Source organism: Scyliorhinus canicula, unplaced genomic scaffold, assembly GCF_902713615.1.
Source record: "Scyliorhinus canicula unplaced genomic scaffold, sScyCan1.1, whole genome shotgun sequence".
NCBI lineage: Eukaryota > Metazoa > Chordata > Chondrichthyes > Carcharhiniformes > Scyliorhinidae > Scyliorhinus > Scyliorhinus canicula.
This window is the reverse complement of record NW_024055479.1, coordinates 173,449-193,524: the sequence shown is the minus strand read 5'-3', so window position 1 is coordinate 193,524 and position 20,076 is coordinate 173,449.

The window sequence follows — 20,076 nt, the reverse complement described above, 5'->3', positions numbered from 1 at the left end:
GAGACCGTTCACTGCGAGAGTGGGAAGAGATTCTCTCATTCATTCACCCTGCAGAAACGCCAGTGAATTCACACTGGGGAGAGGTAATTCACCTGTTCCAATTGTGGGAAGAGATTCTCTCATTCATCCACCCTGCAGATACACCAGCGATTTCACAAGTTACAAGAGTTGGATTCTGCTGTTATTGCTGCTGTGAATCACATCCAGGACTGAACCATGTTCTTTCTGACAGTTAGAGTTTGTTTCAGTTGATGTTAATAATCCCTGCAACTGGAGTTTAATGTTCTGGATAGAGATGAATTAAATCAGCTTTGTGTCAAACACAGTGTTGGAGTCCTTGATTTCTCGAAGATAAGAGGAGACTGATTGATGTCCTTTTACCGACTGTTCCATTGTTGGGTCTTTTCTCCTTTGTTAATGGAAGACTTGTATTTATATAGCGCCTCTCACAACTTCAGGATGTCCCTTTACAGCCAATGAGGTTCTTTTGAAATGTAGTCACTGTTGTAATGTAAGAAATACAGTTACCAAATGTGCACAGCGAGATCCCACAAACAGAAATGTGATTGTGCCCAGAGAATCTGTTCAGTGATGTTTGTTGAGTGATGAATTCAGCAGTAAACCGGGGAGATCTCCCCTGCTCTTTGGATAACATCATGGGAACCTTTACACCCAACTGAGGGCAGATGGGGCCAGAGTTAAAGGTCTGATCTGGAAGACGGGACCTCTGACAGTGCAGTGCTCCCTCAGGACTGCATCAGAATAGCAACCTGGATTTGATGCTCATGTTTCTGGAGGTGGATTTGAACCCACAACCTCCTGACTCAGAGATAAGACCTTCCCTTACTCTCATGGACAAGTGTCCGGGAGTCACAGATTATCCAAAAAGGGGGTCGAAATCATTGGTGATTTTAAAGCAGTTGATTAAGAAGCAACAGTTTACATTTAATGCAACAGCTAAATAGACAGAAAAGACGTATGGCCCTGGATCAGGTGGGAACAGTTTACTGGACCTACATCAGGGGGGTGCTTATCTCCTTGGCTGGAGGTAACAGCCTCCTCGGAATGGTTTATTGATCCCGGATCAGGGGGGTGCTGCTGTCTGGGGCTGGCAGTGACAGTCTCCTCAGAATAGTTTACTGGTCCCGTATCAGGGAGATGCTGATCTCCGGGACGGGAGGTGAGTTTCCTCGGAATGGTTTACTGGTCCTGGATGCTGCCTTCATGACTAATCTCAGCCGGTAGAGGAATTGAACCCACGCTGTTGGACTGGCTCTGCATCACAAACCATTTGTCCAGGCAAATGAGCGGAACCAGCCCCCAATTTCTTATTTGGAAAATGTCCACAAGGTGGATCCCGGTGAACAGAGCAGGACAATTTTTACAGTCCGTGCTTTCGGTTGCGGCCATGCTTTGCTAGGTCGCACGTTCGGCAGCTCCCGCCAAGAACGGACTTTTGGGCCCTTTTGAGTAGCCCCAGCGGCACTGGTACGACGGTTCCCAGTGTGGGCAGGTGATAGTAAGGTTCCGCCAGCACTGTATGGAGTGGACCAGGAGTGGAGCGATCAAAAAAGTGATTTTGGAGCAGCGAAGAGAGTGGCCCAGGAAGAGAAAGGTGGTGGCGGGTAGAGATCAAGCAGCGTGGGCGCAGTGGTCGCTGGAGCAGCAGGAGTTCCTCAAAAACTGCTTTGCAGAGCTGAGAGCAGAAATGCTGGCGCCAATGAAGGCGTCGATAGAAAACCTGGTGGAGACCCAGAATGCCTAAGGGGCAGCGATTCGAGTGGTGTGGCAGAAAGCCTCAGAGAACGAGGACGAGATTCTGGGCCTGGCAGAGAAAGTGGAGGCGCACGAGGAACTACACAAGAAGTGGCAGGAGAAGTTTGAGGACCTGGAAAACAGGTTGAGGAGGAAGAATCTTCGGATTCTGGGTCTCCCTGAAGGAGTGGAGGGGGTCTGACGCTGGGGCATATGTAATTACAATGCTCAAAACGCTGATGGGCGTGGGAGCTTTTCCGACGCCCCAGGAGCTGGACGGGGCTCACTGAGTCCTGGCAAGGAGGCCCAAAGCCAACGAGCCGCCAAGGGCTGCAGTGGTGAGGTTCCACCGCTTTATGGATAGGGAGTGCGTCCTGAGATGGGCGAAGAAAAAACAGAGCAGCAGGTGGGAGAATATGGAGATCCGAATCTACCAGGACTGGAGTGTGGAGGTGGCCAAGAAGAGGGCTGGCTTTAATCGTGCCAAGGCGGTTCTCCATCGGAAGGGAGTGAAGTTTGGAATGCTGCAGCCCGCGCGATTGTGGGTTATGTTTCTGGACCATCACCAATATTTTGAGGCGCCAGATGAGGCGTGGACCTTTATTCAGACTGAAAAGCTGGGCTCGCGCTGAGGGTTTGTTGTAGGGGGTGTTCACTGTATTGTGGGGGTGTTCTTCTGCTGGTTTCAGGTTGAGAAGAGGGGACATGGGAAGGGGTGAGTGGGGTATGATATGGGGGCTGTGTGAGAGTGTGGGCGCCGTTACTGTAGGGGCAGGTCCCCGCTGATGAAGGGGGGGTTGGAAGCCCAGGTTGGGGAGCTGGGGCGAAGTCGCAGAAAAAAGAGCTGTGCCATTGGGGGCGGGGCCGGCTCGGATGAAAAGCGTTGGCTTTTTCCCGCGTTAAGGAAGGGAGGGGCTGGGCCAGCAGGAGTCAGCTGACTTAAGGGAGCATAATGGGGGGAGCAGAATGACTGGACGGTGGTCTGGCTGGGGGGGGGGGGGGACGACTGGGTTGCTGCTGTATCTGCCAAAGGGGAGCTGGAGGTAGAAGAGGGAGTCGGGGTGGGGGTCCGCCGCCTGGGGGAGTGGAGGGTGCGGGATGCGCAGGCACGTGGCTGGCCTACGAAAGAGGATGGCTAGTCAGCAGGGGGGGGGGGGGCGAATAGCCCCCTGATCCAGCTGATAACATGGAATGTGAGGGGCTGGTCAAGAGGGCCCGGGTGTTCGCGCACTTAAAGGGACTAAAGGCAGACGTGGTCATGCTACAGGAGACACACTTGAACGTGGCAGATCAGGTTAGGCTGAGAAAGGGATGGGTCGGGCAATTTTTTCACTCAGGGCTGGATGCAAAGAATAGAGGGGTTGCAATACTGGTGGGGAAACGGGTGTCGTTTCAGGCGATGAATATTGTGGTGGATAATGGAGGTCGGGATGTGATGGTGAGTGGTAGGTTGCAGGGGATGCGGTTGGTACTGGTGAATGTTTATGCCCCGAATTGGGATGAAGCCGGATTTATGAAACGCATGTTGAGTCGTATCCTGGATCTGGCGGCAGGGAATTTGATAATGGGGGGGGGGGGGGACTTCAACACAGTGCTGGACCCAGCACTGGACCGTTCCAGGTCCAGGACGGGTAAGAGGCCGGCTGCGGCCAAGGTGCTCAGTGGGTTTATGGACCAGGTGGGGGGAGTGGATCCGTGGAGGTTTGCCAGGCCGGTGGCCAGAGAATTTTCTTTTTTCTCCCACGTCCATAACGCCTATTCCCGGGTATATGTCTTTATAATTAGTAGGGCTCTAATCCCGAAAGTGGAGGGAATGGAATATTCGGCTATAGCCATCTTGGACCACGCCCTGCATTGGGTGGACCTGGAGTTGGGGGAGGAGGAGGTGTGCGAGCGGATCCGGGGGGTGTATTTAAAAATACATGGACACCAACGATAATAGGAAGGTGCAGGTGGGGTAGTCTGGGAGGTTTTGAAGGCGGTGGTTAGGGGAGAGCTCATTTCCATTAGGGCCGATAGGGAGAAGAGAGAGAGGAGGGAGAGGGAGAGATTAGTGGGGGAGATATTAAGGGTGGACAGGAGCTATGCAGAGGCTCCCGAGGAGGGGCTGCTTAGGGAGCGACAAAACCTCCAAATGGAATTTGATCTATTGAGCACGGTAAAAGCAGAGGTGCAGTGGAGGAAAATGCAGGGGGCGGTATATGAGTATGGGGAGAAGGTGAGCCGGTGCTGGCACATCAGCTTCGTAAGAGGGAGGCAGCGAGGGAGATTGGTAGAATTAGGGATAGAGGGGGGAATATGGTGCGAAGTGCGGTGAGAATAAACGAGGTGCTTAGGGATTTCTATGGGGATCTGTATAGGTCTGAGCCCCTGGGGGTGGGGATGCGGCAGTTTCTAGATCAACTGACGTTCCCGAGGGTGGAGGAGGAGCAGGTGGCTGGTTTGGGGGCACCGATTGGGCTGGAGGAGCTGGTTAAGGGATTGGAGAGCATGCAGGCGGGGAAGGCTCCAGGACTGCACGTGTTCCTGGTTGAATTTTACAGAACGTATGTGGACCTGCTGGGCCCGTTGCTGGTGAGAACTTTTAATGAGGGGAGGGAGGAGGGGACCCTGCCCCCAACAATGTCCCGGGCACTGATCTCACTGATTTTGAAGCGGGAGAAGGATCTATTGTAATGTGGATCGTATGGGCCGATTTTGCTCCTCAATGTAGATGCTAATTTATTGGCGAAGGTTCTGGCTACGAGGATTGAGGACTGTGTCCCAGGGGTGATCCACGAGGACCAGACGGGGTTTGTGAAGGGCAGGCAGTTAAATACAAATGTGCGGAGGCTCTGAAATGTGTTCATGATGCCCTCGGTGGAGGGGGAAGCGGAGGTAGTGGCGGCCATGGACACGGGGAAGGCTTATGATCAGGTGCAGTGTGAGTATCTCTGGGAAGTGCTTCGGAGGTTTGGGTTTGGAGAAGAGTTCATAAGATGGGTGAGGCTGTTATATAGGGCCCCCGTGGCGAGCGTGGCTATGAAACGTTGGAGGTCGGAGTATTTCAGGTTGTACCGTGGCAATTGAGCCGCTGGCCATGGCACTGAGGGAATTTTGGAACTGGAGGGGATTGGTCTGGGGGGGGGGCGGTGTGGAACACCGGGTGTCATTTTCTGCTGATGACCTGTTGTTCTCTGTTGCAGACCCAGTGGAGGGGATGGTGGAGGTTATGCGGATCCTTGAGGAGTTTGGGGACTTTTCGGGTTAGAAGCTCAACGTGGGGAAGAGTGAGCTTTTTGTGGTGCATGCGGGGGACCAGGGAAGGGGGATAGATGAGCTACCGTTGAAGAGGGCGAAGAGGAGCTTTTGATACCTAGGGATCCAGGTAGCTAGGAGCTTGGGGCCCTTCATAAGCTCAATTTGGCACGGTTGGTGGAACAGATGGAGGAAAATTTCAAGAGATGGCATGTGCTGCCACTTTCCCTGGCGGGCAGGGTGCAGTCGGTCAGGATGATGGTCCTCCCGAGGTTCCTGTTCGTGTTCCAGTGCCTGCCCCTTCTTATCCCCAAGGCTTTTAAAAAATGGGTCAGCAGGGGTATTATGGGATTCGTATGGGCGAATAAGACCCCGAGGGTGAAGAGGGTGTTTTTGGAGTGTAGCAGGGACAGAGGGGGCTGGCGCTGCCAAATCTATGTGGTTATTATTCGGCAGCTAATGTGGCGATGATCCGCAAGTGGGTAATGGAGGAGGAGCGAGTGGCGTGGAAGAGGCTGGAGGTGGTGTCTTGTGTGGGTACAAGTCTGGGGGCGCTGGTGACGGTACCATTGCCACTCCCGCTGACAAGATACACCACGAGTCCGGTGGTGGTGCGACTCTGACGATCTGGGGGCAGTGGAGGCGACATAGGGGCGATTTGGCGGCCTCGGTCTGGTCCCCAATACGAGCGAACCACAGGTTCGTCCCGTGTAGGATGGGGGGTTCCTGAGCTGGCATCGGGCAGGGATTAAAAGAATGGGGGACCAATTCATCGATGGGACTTTTGCTTGCCTAGGGGCGCTAGAGGATAAATTTGGTTTACCTCCCGGGAATGCTTTTAGGTGCATGCATGTGAGGGCATTTGTGAGATGGCAGGTGAGGGAATTTCCGCTGCTCCCAGCACGTAGAATTCAGGACAAGGTGATTTCGGGTGTATGTGTTGGAGAAGACAAGGTCACGGCGATCTATCAGGAACTGCAGGAAGTGGAGGAGGCCTCGGTGGAGGAGTTAAAGGGCAAGTGGGAGGAGGAGCTCGGGGAGGAGCTGGATGAGGATCTGTGGGCTGATGCCCTGAGTAGGGTTAATTCCTCCTCTTGCGCCAGGCTTAGCCTCATACAGTTCAAAGTTGTTCATAGGGCGCATATGACAGGGGCGAGGATGAGAAGGTTTTTTGGGGTGTGTGAGGTGCTCGGGGAGCCCAGCAAATCACGCCCATATGTTCTGGACGTGCCCGGCGCTGGAGGGGTCCTGGAGGGGCTTTGCGAGGACTATGTCCAAAGTGGTGAACACCCGGGTCAAGCCGAGCTGGGGGATAGCATTATTTGGGGTATCAGACGAGCCGGGAGTGCAGGAGCCAAACAAAAGGCTGGTGTTCTGACCTTTGCGTCCCCGGTAGCCCGGCGGAGGATCCTTCTAATGTGGAGGGATATGAAGCCCCCAAGCATGAAAGTTTGGATTAATGATATGGCAGGGTTCATCAAGCTGGAAACTTTGCCATTCGAAAACCAGTTGGACTTTAACCTGGTGCTGTGAGACTTCTCATGGATTTAAAATGAGGTACGCTCAAGACACCCACCAGCTGGCGCATTCCACGTTGCAGGAGGTGTGAAGTAAAAAAACTCACCAATATTCTTAGAATTCCCCCTATGCCAATAAAAATCAAGATATTCTAAATGGTGAACAGGGATTCTCACTCCCTGACTCCGATGCAGACTTAAGTAGGTGCTGCTGTATTCGGGTAAAACTAATATTTCCAGTTATCCCCCGGTATAATTTGCTGTTTTGCTCGGTTTTCGTGTTCTATCCGTCCCATGACCGAGGGCAGCTATGAGAGATGACTCTGCTGGCTGCTAGCCATTCAGGGTTTAAACTGCCCTTCTAACAGTAGTTAAATTTATGACATTATCGTAAAGTAACTTCGTTTTGCTCTTGACTGTTCAGTGTACCTTTAATCTTAATTACATTTAACACAACTACGTTTTCATGATGAGCATGACTTTAGTTCATCGAACTCTGATTACATTTTTTTCCTTGTAATATTCAAAAGTGCTTTGATCCTAGAGGGGTGTTACATTTGGCTCCTGTCACTTCTAAAGTTGTTTTATTACCAAATAGTGCCCTTAGCTTGTCAGACCTCTGACCACGACTTGGTGTTAACTTGTGCTCTCGTGGACACATCGTCTCTGGCTTCCCATATTCAACTGGTGTCAGCAGGATTTCACACCTAATCGTTTGTCACCCAATACAACTGGATATCCTCGCAATTCTTTTTTAACTGCTTACTAAAATAATTAACTTCAAAGAAGGTGCGAAATACTGTATCCCTTCATGTAATTAAAAGATCAATCTGCTTTAACTTGAAAGACAGGCATCAGTTTTACATAATGAGCTGTCAGAAGCTGTTTTCTTAACGCCTGTTTCATAAAGGCTACCTTCTTTTACTGCTGCTGTTAACCCCTCGTGAGATTTTCCCTACATTTTCTAATGTACCCTCAGGTTTTGTCAGACTTCCATGTTTCCAATGACATATTTTCCCATTTTACTTTACAGGTGATAATCAGAGAATAATGGAATTTGCCTTGCGGAAGGAGGCCATTAGGCCGAACGAGCCTAAAGACCCTTGAAAGACCACCTCCTCCTACAAATAGAGTAGAATAGAACAGTACAGCACAGAAAAGGCCCTTCAGCCCTCGATGTTGCGCCGAGCAATGATCACCCTACTCAAACCCACGTATCCACCCTATACCCGTAACCCAACAACCCCTCCTCTTAACCTTACTTTTTAGGACACTACGGGCAATTTAGCATGGCCAATCCACCTAACCCGCACATCTTTGGACTGTGGGAGGAAACCGGAGCACCCGGAGGAAACCCACGCACACACGGGGAGGACGTGCAGACTCCGCACAGACAGTGACCCAGCCGGGAACCGAAACTGGGACCCTGGAACTGTGAAGCATTTATGCTAACCACCATGCTACCGTGCTGCCCTAATCCTCCAAACAAGGAAAGCGCCCATCAATAAACATGTTGCCCAGCCTCTCAATCTCTGCTCTATGCCACCCCCCAAACCCTCCTTCCAACCTTCCCAGTACATAGCGTGGTTCCCACAAATTGGAGCCCACGCCACCGCTCCCTCCACTCCCATCTGCTTCCGCCACTGCCCCCAAACTCTCAGAGCTGCCCCTACCACCGGGCTTGTGGAGGACCGAGCCAGCGAGAATGGCAGCGATGCCATCACCAGTGAAATTAAACTTGTGCCCCTACATGATGTCGCCTCGACCTGCTCCCATAGCGAACCTTCCCCCACTACCCACTCCCTGATCATAGCTACATTTGCCGCCCAGTATTAATTCCTGAAGTTCGTTAAAGCCAGCCCCTCCCCCGCGCTGCTCCGCTCGAACAGCAGCTTCCTTATTCGCGGGGTTCTACCCGCCCATACAAACCCAGAAATCACTGCATTGACCATCTTAAAAAAAGCTTTTGGAATAAAAACAGAGACACACTGGAAAATAAACAGAAATCTCTGCAAAACCATAATTTTTAGGGTATGTACCCCCCCCCCCCTCCCCCGTGACAGCGGGAGCATGTCCCATCTCCAAAAATCCTCCTTCATTTACTCAACCAATCGGGCCAGATTTAATTTATGTAACTGCTCCCATCCCCGTGCCACCTGAATTCCCAAGTATTGAAAACCCCCTCGCATCACTTGAAATTGCATCTCCCCGAGCCTCCTCTCCTGTCCTCTCGCCTGGATCACAAAGACCTCCGACATCATGGTTGAGGAGAATATCACAGGTCTACTCAGGGAGGGCACCTCAGATGGCTCATGCAACAATGCAATATGGGTAGAGTTGAGGAATAGGAAGAGTTCAGTCACAATGCTGAGGGTTTACTATAAGCCTTCCAACAGCCAGGGGGATAGAAGAGCAGATATGTAGGCAGAATTTGGAAAGGTGTAAAAGCAACAGGATTGGTGTGGTGGGTGATTTTAACATCCCCTATATGACTGGGACTCCCTTTGTGTTCGGGGCATGGATGATGCAGAGTTTGTAAGTTGCATCCAGGAAGGTTTCTTGAAACAAAATGTTGCTGGTCCAACTACAGAAGGGGCCATACTGGATCTAGTGTTGTTAAATGAACCCGGCCAGGTGGTCGGGTTTCAGTAGGGGAGCATTTTGGCAACAGACATCATAATTCAGTACGTTTTAAGGTACTGCTGGACAAAGATCAAGTAGTTCTCGGCTGATGGTGCTAAATTGGGGGAAGGCCATTTATATACAAATTCGCAGGAACTGAAGATCCGAGGTCGGGCGCGGACATTTGAGATTAAATAAGCATCTGGCATGTGGGAGGCTTTCAAATGTCAGCAGCTCGAAATTCAGGACAGGGACGTTCCTGTGAGGAAGAAGGATATGTATGGCACGTTTTGGGAACCCTGGATAATGCGGGATATTGTGAGCCTCGTCCAAAGGAAAAAATAAGCATTTGTAAGGGTTAGAAGGCGGAGAACAGAGGAAGCCCGTGAGAATACAACTAAAGTAGGAAAGAACTAAAGCATGGAGTCAGGAGGGCTAAAAGCGACCACGTAAAGTCATTGGCAAATAGGTTTAAGGAAAATCCCAAGGATTTTTACACGTAAATAACGAGCAAGAGGACAGCCAGGGAAAGGGCTTGTCAACTCAAGGACAGGGGATGGAATCTATGCGTGGAACCAGAGGAAATTGGCGAGGTACTGAATGATAGTTTGCATCAGTATTCGCGAAAGAGAAAGACTTGGTGTTGATGAGCCTGGGGGAGGATGTGCAAATACTCTGGGTCACATTGAGATCGAAAAGATGAAGGTGTTGAGCGTCTTGAAAAACATTAAGTGAGATAAGTCCCCAGGGCCTGATTGGATCTACCCAGAGTACTGAGAGAGGCAAGGAAGGAAATTTCTGGGGCCTTGTCAGAAATCCTTGCATTCCTGCTGGCTACAGATGAGGTCCCAGAGGACTGGAGAATAGCCAATGTTTTTCCTTTGATTGAGAAGCGTAGCAATGATAATTCAGGAAATTGCAGGCTGCTGAACCTCATGTCAGTGGTAGGGAAATTATTGGAAAGGATTCTTTGAAATAGGATTTACTCCCTATTGGAAGCAAATGGATGTATTAGCGAGAGACAGTGTGGTTTTGTGAAAGAGAGAAAACTAACTTGATTAAGTTTTTGAAGGAAGTAACAAAGATGATTGATGACGGCAGGGCAGTGGATGATGTCTAAATCCACTTCAGTTTGGTACTTGACAAGATCCATCACAGCAGATTGGTTCAGAAAGTGAAGTCAGACGGGATTAGAAGTGAGCTGGCAAGATGCATACAGAGGGTAGCAGTGGAAAGGGTGCGTTTCTGAATGGAGGGCTGTGACTAGTGGTGTTCTGCAGGGATGAGTGTTTGGACCTTTGCTCTTTGTAATATATTTTAATTATTTGGAGGAAAATGCAACTGGTCGGATAAGTAACTGTGCGGATGACATAAGGGCTCTTGAAGTTGCAGAAAGTGATGAGGACTGTCAGAGGATGTAGCAGGATATTGGTTGGAAACGTGGGCGGAGTGATGGTAGATGACGTTTAATCGGTATAAATGTGAGGTAACGCATTTTGGGAGGTCTCATACAGGTGGAAAATATGCAGTAAATAGCCGAACCCTTAAGAGTATTGTCAGGCAGAGGGGTCTGGGTGTACAGGTCCACAGGTCATTGAAAGTGACAGCGCAGGTGGAGAAGGTAGTCAAGAAGCTATCTGGCATGCTTGCCTTCATCGGCCGGGGCATTGAGTATAAAAATTGGCAAGTGATGCTGTAGCTATATAGAACATTAATTAGACCACTTGGAATATAATGTTCAATTCTGGTCGCCACACTACCAGAAGGATGTGGAGGCTTTGGAAAGGGTACTGAAGAGGTTTACCAGAATGTTGCCTGGTATGGAGGGCATTAGCTATGAAGAGATGTTGGATAAACTCTGTTTCTTCTCACTGGAATGACAGAGGTTGAGGGGCGACCTGATAGAAGTCTACAAAATTATGAGGGGCATGGACAGATTGGATAGTCAGAACCTTTCTCCCAGGGTGGAAGAGTCAATTACGAAGGGACATTGGTTTAAGATGTGAGGGGCAAAGTTTAGAGGAGATCTGCGAAGGACGTTTTTTTACACAGACGGTAGTAGTTGCCTGGAACTGGCTGCCGGAGGGGATGGTGGAAGCAGGTCCCATAGAGACATTTAAGGGACGTCTTGTCATGTACATAAATAGGATGGGAATAGAGGGATCCAGAACTCGGAATTGTAAAACGTTTCAGATTTGGCAGGCAGCATGGACGGCACAGCCTTGCAGGGCTGAAGGACCTGTTCCTGAGCTGTACTTTCCTTTATTATTTGTTATTTGTTCAACTGAGATACTTGGCCCCGTCGCACACCTTAATGTTCACAAATCAGCCACATTGATCCGCAATTATGCACAATCTAACTTTTGGAAACTCCAGGAATGTTGATAAGGTGGCACATCAGTGGAACCAGCTGGAACCGACTTCTTGATCAATTAATACAACAATGACTTGGTAATGGCAAATGAAGTTTAATTAAGTTTAGTTGACTTTTATGATGAGTCACACAGATGGTTAATGCGGCCATTTCTGTTGATGGGCTTCGAGAACATAGAACATAGAACAGTACAGCACAGAACAGGCCCTTCGGCCCTCAATGTTGTGCCGAGCCATGATCACCCTACTCAAACCCACGTATCCACCCTGTACCCGTAACCCAACAAACCCCCCCCCCCCCCCCTTAACCTTACTTTTATTAGGACACTACGGGCAATTTAGCATGACCAATCCACCTAACCCGCACATCTTTGGACTGTGGGAGGAAACCGGAGCACCCGGAGGAAACCCACGCACACAGGGGGAGGACGTGCAGACTCCACACAGACAGTGACCCAGCCGGGAATCGAACCTGGGACCCTGGAGCTGTGAAGCATTTATGCTAACCACCATGCTACCCTGCTGCCCCTTAAGAGAAGTCTTTAGAAAATGTGCTGCACCACAGCCGAGGGAGTTGTGATGAGTGTAGGAATTTTAGATATTTTGTATTATGTGTTGGAGAAGTAAGGGTTAAACGCCTGGGTTAGAGTGTGTTGACTGCTGAAACATTGTTTTCAAAGATTCTAATGTTTCAAGACAACACGCTTTTGGGAGCTAGAGATTGATTAACCATCGTAAAAAGCTTGGGCAATGCAATTTTGTTTTGATTAATGGAGTCAATTCGTTTTCAGCTTGGGGAGATGCTGTCATTGCTGGGTGGAACTAAGGCATCAGATAGTTTGAGGAAGGAGTTTGGATTCTGTTCTGATCTGGCCGAAGCTATGCGCACAGTGAAACCCCCACTATAAGTTAGTGAAAAGAGATTAACCGTATGTAAAGAAATACCGATGTGCCTGAGGACACGGGTGAGCTGAAACAAGCCCGTTGAAGCAGCCTTTGAAGACATGCAGCTAGAATATCTGACAGCTATTGTCGGGTATTATGCTAACGATTTTAATATCGTGTTAGTAATAAAGTTTGTTTGTTTTAATAGACCATATCTCGATTTCTTCGTGCAATCACTCCTGGAGCAAGGTATCGTTTCATCATAGTTTTACAAAATTAAAATAAAACATTGGGGGTTCGGTCAAGTATCCTATCCACTATTGGGGTCTGGCCTGGGATTGTGATATTAAGTATGGAGCTCATATAATATAATGGATAGTAGCAATATGGAAATTAATTCGTCTGAGCACGAAACAAGTAACAGTATTGGCCAGCTGATGTTTGGCATGTTGTAAGGTTTGTCGTGAAGTACTCGGAGGCATTGTAGTAAGATGATTAGTAGAACAATTAGCGGGGGCGTGATGAATTTTTTTTCACTCAGAGGGTGGTGGGTGTCTGGAATTCATTGTCTCGGAAGGTCGTTGAGGCTGAAAAGCTCAACTAATTTAAACGATACCTGGGGGTGCATTTGAAGTGCTGTAACCTGAAAGGTTACGGACCAGTTGCTGGAAAGTGAGAGAGAAATGAGCGACTAGTGGATTTTCTCTTGTCGTGGCCGGCGCAGACACTATGGTCTGAATGGCCTCTTTCTGCACGGTACCTTTTCTATGGTTCTATATAGAGGGGGTTTACTGTCTATCTAATCCAGCACTAAACCTGTCCAAGCCGTGTTTGAGAGGTGCAGCATAAAGGGAGTTTCTCTCTCCATCTAACCCCGAATGTACCCGTCGGGAAAGCCACTGATTGGTCGTTGAAGAAGGAACTTCACTGTGTGTCTATCATGGAATATATTAGATCCGAGGGTATCCACAACCCAAATGGTTAAATTGGAACTGCGGGTAAGTTGAAAATGCCTTGGGAATGTATGCTGGCACAGTCTACAGCCGCGTTACTCTGAATCTAACCCCATGCTGTGCCTGCACCGTAGCGTTTGACTGAGACACTGTACAGGCAGTTTTAATTTTCCAATTTCCGTTCTGTTCGGGCTGGGATTGATCAGTGTGGTGCCCTTTACAAGAAACTGGCATGTGATTTTGACGAATCATCATATGAGAGAGTTCAGAGAGGTTCTTCTGGCTGTGTGGTCATTCTGCCTCTGCGTTTTCTGATAACATCATGCGAAAGTGATGGGCTGCCATGATCCCTCCGTGTGTGTGTGCGGGGGGAGGGGGCAGTGCGGAGTGGGTTGGGGGGGGGGGGGGAGGCTTTAATAGGGAAAATCGAAAGCTGGGGAGGAACCTTAGAAAAAGAAATGCAAACAATTTCAAGTTAATTAATTTAACAATTTATTGACAAATTCACACAGAGTATGTTCGGGAGAACGTATGTTTCAAACTTACACTAAGAGGATACAACAGCTTAGAGAGTAATTGAGAAAAGAACACTTGGGGTCTGAGCTACCAGCACTATCTACACCTGTAACATACCAGTGAGCAAATATAACTGCGACATAAAAGGAAGAAACATCTGAGCACAGGAGCCAGAAAAGCTATTTATGAGCACATTAACAAAAACTAAAGTGAAAATCGAAGTTACCTTAACCGTATAATGATGACGCCCTCCCCAATGGCAAAGTGGATGTACCTGCACCACATGGACTGCAACGGATCAAGAAGACAGCTCACCACCACCTTCTCAAGAGCAATTATGGTTAGGCAACAAATGGTGGCCCAGCCAGCGAAACCCACATCCCGCAAAAATGAACAACGAAACAAAAACACGCAAGATGTCCAATCATGATTCTTTTCAACTACAGGTTACGAATCGAAACAGTCGCTTGATCACTCTGCACTTGAATATTGCTGAAAACACAGGTATGATTCCGAAGATTCTGGATGTGCAAAATGGAGAACCTCAGCAAGATGTTTCTCTCGTCACAAAAGAAACTGGCATCATAAAATAAAGACGTCTTTCTTTAAGAGTGATCAAGAGAAGATGTTTATTATTGTAATCCAGAGGTGCCTATAAACACTGAGGAAAACGAACGGCGCCTGAACTTCAACTGATCACTCGATCTGTACGAGAGATAAAAGAATGAAACAAATATTTAGTGATCCGTTGCAGTTATCTAATTTCTTTTTAAATTAAACTTGTAGAAATGTGGAGAGATGGTAGAGTGAATGGATTGAATCTTCTCACCTTCACCAGAGTCACTGCAGTGCTATAGAATATGCTGAAGACAAACAGAGTGATAAATGCGGAAGCGGTTGTCCCGATATTACCATTATCATCCCCATCGTCTTCAATCCAGATGTGGCCTCTAATGTCTACGGAGATGGGAAAGTTGAAACGTATTTCAGTCGGTTAAAATCCTAATTATGTTCTACTTCCTCTTTTACTTTCCTTAAAGTGCAATTTGTTCTATAATTAAACTTTCAACCGGGGTCAACATGCTAAGTTAATCTCTCTTATCAATACATATCTAATACTTAATACCACCGCTGTATTCCATAAATATGTTCTGTTATGATCCTAGATCAGACCACCAGGTTTTTGGTATGATTCGGTTTTACGTTTGCAAAGTTTAATATCCAATGTACACTCCAAGCCATACAGTCTTTGCACAAACAAATTAAACATCACTCTACAAAGCCAAAGAAGTGTGGTTATTTGCAATACCTATCTTAATCAAAAACATTCAGAATCAACACGTGGCACATTTGAATTAACAGGTAATCTGCAGTCGAACACACAAACTTGCACAATGCATGGTCGATGTGACGAACATAGATTCCACAGACCCCGACACAACACAGCCAGGCGTCCTTATCAATTATGTGTTACACGATACTGGTTCAAACTATCTCCCCTCAAGAGGGAACTCGAGCATTCCTTTCCAAATATCGAACCTCTGAATTGCCTTTAAAAATAGCTCCTTCTAATAATACTAATCTTTATTATTGGCACAAGTAGGCTCGCATTAACACTGCAATGAAGTTACTGTGTAAATCCCCCGGACTGCTTCCATGACTTCTCACCTGCCAGGTTTTCAATCGCGCTTCTTGCGACAACGTTCCCATGGATTCCTGAGGCTAAACTCCAGCACCAACTCTCAGCCAGATATAGAAGATCGCCATGTTTCCAAAGGGTCACCGTTGGCTTCTCGAAGCGCATCAGGAAGCCACCACACATCTGCTGCCTTTCCTGCTCTCCAGGTCTTCTCCCGAACTATGCATCCTGAGAACTGGCGGAGGTCCGTCAACCCCGACCGCCTGCTCGACTACGCAATGAGATCACGGTCGATCTGACTGTATCCTCACCCCCATATTCCTGCCGAACCCAATAAACCTATCACTCCTTGCTTCTGAAGAATCTATCTATCTTTCTATCAAATACATTCAAAGACTAAGTTTCTATCGGCTTTTGAGGCAGTGAGGACCAAAGATTCACGACTTTCTGAGAGACAAAACAATTCCCCTCAACTCTACCTGAAATTGGCGACCTCTTATATCTGAACAGTGACCTCTCGTTCCCGATTGTCCCAGCAGAGCAAACATCCTTTCCACAGAGACTATGTCAAGACACCTCAGCATTATATATGTTTCAATCAACTTGTTTCTTATGCTTTTAATCTCCAGTGCATATAACATTAGCGTATATAAACTTTGATCATAAAACAACCGGTGGTATTCATGGTAGTCTCTGGCAAACATTGCTTCTAGCGAAATTACATCCTTCCTTCAGCAAGGAGTGGGGAGTGGCGTAATCATACTGCCGCTGCGCTAGTAATTCAGCAAAGCAGGAGAATGAGCTGTGGTCCTGGGTTCAAATCTCATCATGACAGGTAGTGAAATTTGAGTAGAATAAAAAAATGGAGTTAAAAGTCAGATTGTGACCATGAACTGATTCTAGGAAAGGATATATCCCGACTTTATACAAAGGATTGTGCGCAATGACTCCAGGTGTGATCTAGCATACTCTCTGTGTAACTGATGCAGTGCATCGCTACTTTTGTATTCAATTACCCACATGATAAAACTAGATTCATTTTTTCCCGATTACTCGCTGGCCCTGCATACTAACCGTTTTCATTTCACACTTGAGGAAATACAGTCCTCTCTAAATCGCAGTGCTCTGCAATCTCCCACACATTCGCTAATATGCTTATTTTTAATTTGTTCCTCAAATATTTGACAATTTCCCAATTCTCATTATATTATCTGGTTGTGACGACAGTCACTGAAAATATCTTAGTCACCAGTCTCCTCTGTATATCCTACTCACAATTTATATTCCTACTTACAATCCAAAAATGTGCAGATTATGCCCATGCTCTAACATATATTAAGTTCACTTGCCTGTGGTTCTGCCTTCCTGTTTTTGAGCCTGTCAACTCAGCTTCTCGTGATTGACAACAGCAGTTTATGTGCATGGAACCTATTATCCTGTTGCAGATTTTCTGGATTCGTTCGTGGGATATAGGTGGCGTTGGCTGGGTCAGCATTGTTACCGATCTCCGGGGGAATTTAAGAGTCAACTACATTGCAGTATATCTGGAGTCATATGTAGACTGCGTAAGGATGAGAGATTTCCTTCCCTAAAGGACAATAGCGAACCAGATGGGGCATTTGCAACAATCGACCATTGCTTCATGGTCGTTATTAGGATTTTACTTTCAGATTATTATTCAATTCATATTCCACCATCTGCCCTGGTGGCATTCCAACTCATGTCCCCAGTGCATTACCCTGGGTCTCTGGATTGCTAGTCCAGTGACAATACCACAACGCCACTGCCTCCCTTGCACGGATCTTCACTGACCCTTGACCTGATCTGGGTGACCTATCAAAACGCTGCAATGAGTCACGCTCTTGTTGCTGGTTGGATCAAATGCAGCACGCATGGGAACATCCTGTGCCTTGCATGTTGCAACATCTACAGGTTCTAGCTCACAAAGCAAGCAGTAACAGCAAACAATGATACATCTGTGTTTAAAAATGTTGTATTTTTTCTTCACCGTCAGATGCAACTTAATTGCGAATCAATTTTTAAATGGTCTATCATCAGGGAATATTATGGTGAGACACAAAAGAAGGTTTACACATTGATAGTGGTCACCGTAATGATAGTTTCAGATAACTACTTCAGACAAGACAGTGAATAGAGCTATTCGAACAGAGTTTCACGCATGTTTTTGTGTGTGATGGAAATGGTTGGTATATCATTAAATAAAATCAGTTGTTATCTGTTATCTGGCTTTTGTGCATGTCATTTAACGACAATTGCTGTCGAAACAGTCGAATGTTGCTGTAAAAAATGTCCGTCAGAATTCTGATTTTGCCCTTCGTCTTTCTCTCTCTCTCTCTCTCTCCCTCACTCTCTATCTCTCCCTCTCTCCCATTCTATCTCTCTGTCGCTCTAATATGCATCAGTATCGTTTCATTTGAATTATTCTGCACTTGTGTTTGTATGAGTTCTAATTAGTGTCGGAAACATTCTAATGAGGATTGAGGGATATATTAATGCATCTGCGTCTGCATCTGTGTGTGTGCATTGTGGTAATATATCAATCAACATGCATGATCTGAATATGTGTTTCTCGTTAATGTGTTGCTGTGCTGATATGTATGTTTATAAATTGATCTTTGCATTTATCTCTGTTTAAGTGTCTGGATGTGCAATATACGACTTTTTGCATGCATTCGACCTTCCATTTGTGTGTATGTTAATATTTTTGACTGTATGATCCTGTTAAATTGTTTATTCATAGAACCCCTAAAGGGCAGAAGGAGGCCATTCGGTCCATCGATTCTGCACCGACCATCCGAAAGACCACCCGACCTAACCCGATTAACCTGCCCTATTCCTGTAACCCCGCCTAATCTGCACATCTTTGGACACTAATGGGCAAAGTAAGCATGGTCAACCCACCCAATCAGCGCATCTATGGGCTGTGGGAGGAAACCGGAGAACCCGGAGGAAACTCACACACACAAGGGGAGAATGTGCAAACTCCACTCAGACAGTCATGCAAGGCCATAGCCCTGGCGCTGTGAGGCAGCAATGCTAACCACTGTGGCAATTTGTGCCGCCTCTTATTATTAACTGATTTAGCACAGTGAGCTAAATAGCTGACTTGGAATGCAGAAAAAGCAGGGTTCAATTCCCGTGCCAGCCTCCCCGAACTGGCGCCGGATAGTGGCGATGAGGGGCTTCTCACAGGAACTTTATTGAAGCCTACCTGCGACAATAAGTGATTATTATTATTGAGACAGATATAGGACAGATGTCAGAGGTCGGTTCTTTACTCGGAGAGTTGTAAGGGCGTGGAATGCCCTGCCTGCAACAGTAGTAGACTCGCCAACACTAAACGCATTCAAATGGTCATTGGATAGGCATATGGACGATAAGGGAATAGTGTAGAGGGACTTTAGAAGGGTTTCACAGGACGGTGCAACATCGTGGGCCGAAGGGCCTGTACTGCGCTGTAATGTTCTACGTTCTATGTTCTTGGACTTATGTGGTAACGTCTGTTTTTGCCATATATATTTGTGTCCTTATGCGTGTCTGTTAACATCTGCGCCTATGTGTGTCACTGTGAATTTGTTAATGTTAGTTTATCTATGAAATGCGTGTCGCTGTATGTGCCTGTTAGTGTTCATGCATCTGTGTCCACATATATGTGTTCATTTCCAAGATAATATTTGTCTTCATGTCTACATTATTGTGTTTGTTAGAGTTTGCAAGTGCATTTGTTAATGTTTACCTGTGGGTCCCTGCTTGCGTGCATGCTTGTGATGGCATATTATCTGCGGTTGTGTTTGTGCGTGTGTTTGCATGTGGGTATTTTTGATTTTTGCTACAAGTTTCACCAACAGCCATGCCTGGTTCTGGTGGCGTGCATGATAGGGAATAGTATTCACAGCTCTGTGCAAAAGCGTGTTACAAGAGAGATGATGTGGAAATGCCGGCGTTGGACTGGGGTGAGCACAGTAAGAAGTCTTACAACACCAGGTTAAAGTCCAACAGGTTTGATTCAAACACGAGCTTTCGGAGCGCAGCTTCTTCCTCAGACTTTAACCTGGTGTTGTAAGACTTCTTACTATTTGAGAGATGCAATATGACATCTGCTGAAATATCCCAAAATAATCACGGGACTACCTTTGGAAATATAAATCACAGAACTGTGAAAGCGCCCTGGAGGATAGACTATTGGAGTTCAACCGGTTGAATATGATTATCTGTTATAAGTTTTTTAAAATTACCAGAATGTTTAAATATGAACATATCTCCAACACAAGTGGAAAGGTTGGGATCGTCGGCCGCACAGTGAGCTAGAAGCCGATTATGTAACGAGGGAGTGTTTGCCTTCTTCAGTAATAATTGGCCTTTCCCCTCCTTCTGGTGCAGAATGCAAGTTAATTGATTAACTCCTTCGGAAGGAGGGCAGCACGGTGGCGCAGTGGTTAGCATTGCTGCCTACAGCCCTGAGGACCCGGGTTCGAGTCACTGTCCGTGTGGAATTTGCACATTCTCCCCGTGTCTGCGTGGGTTTCACCCCCACAACCCAAAGCTGTGCAGGATAGGT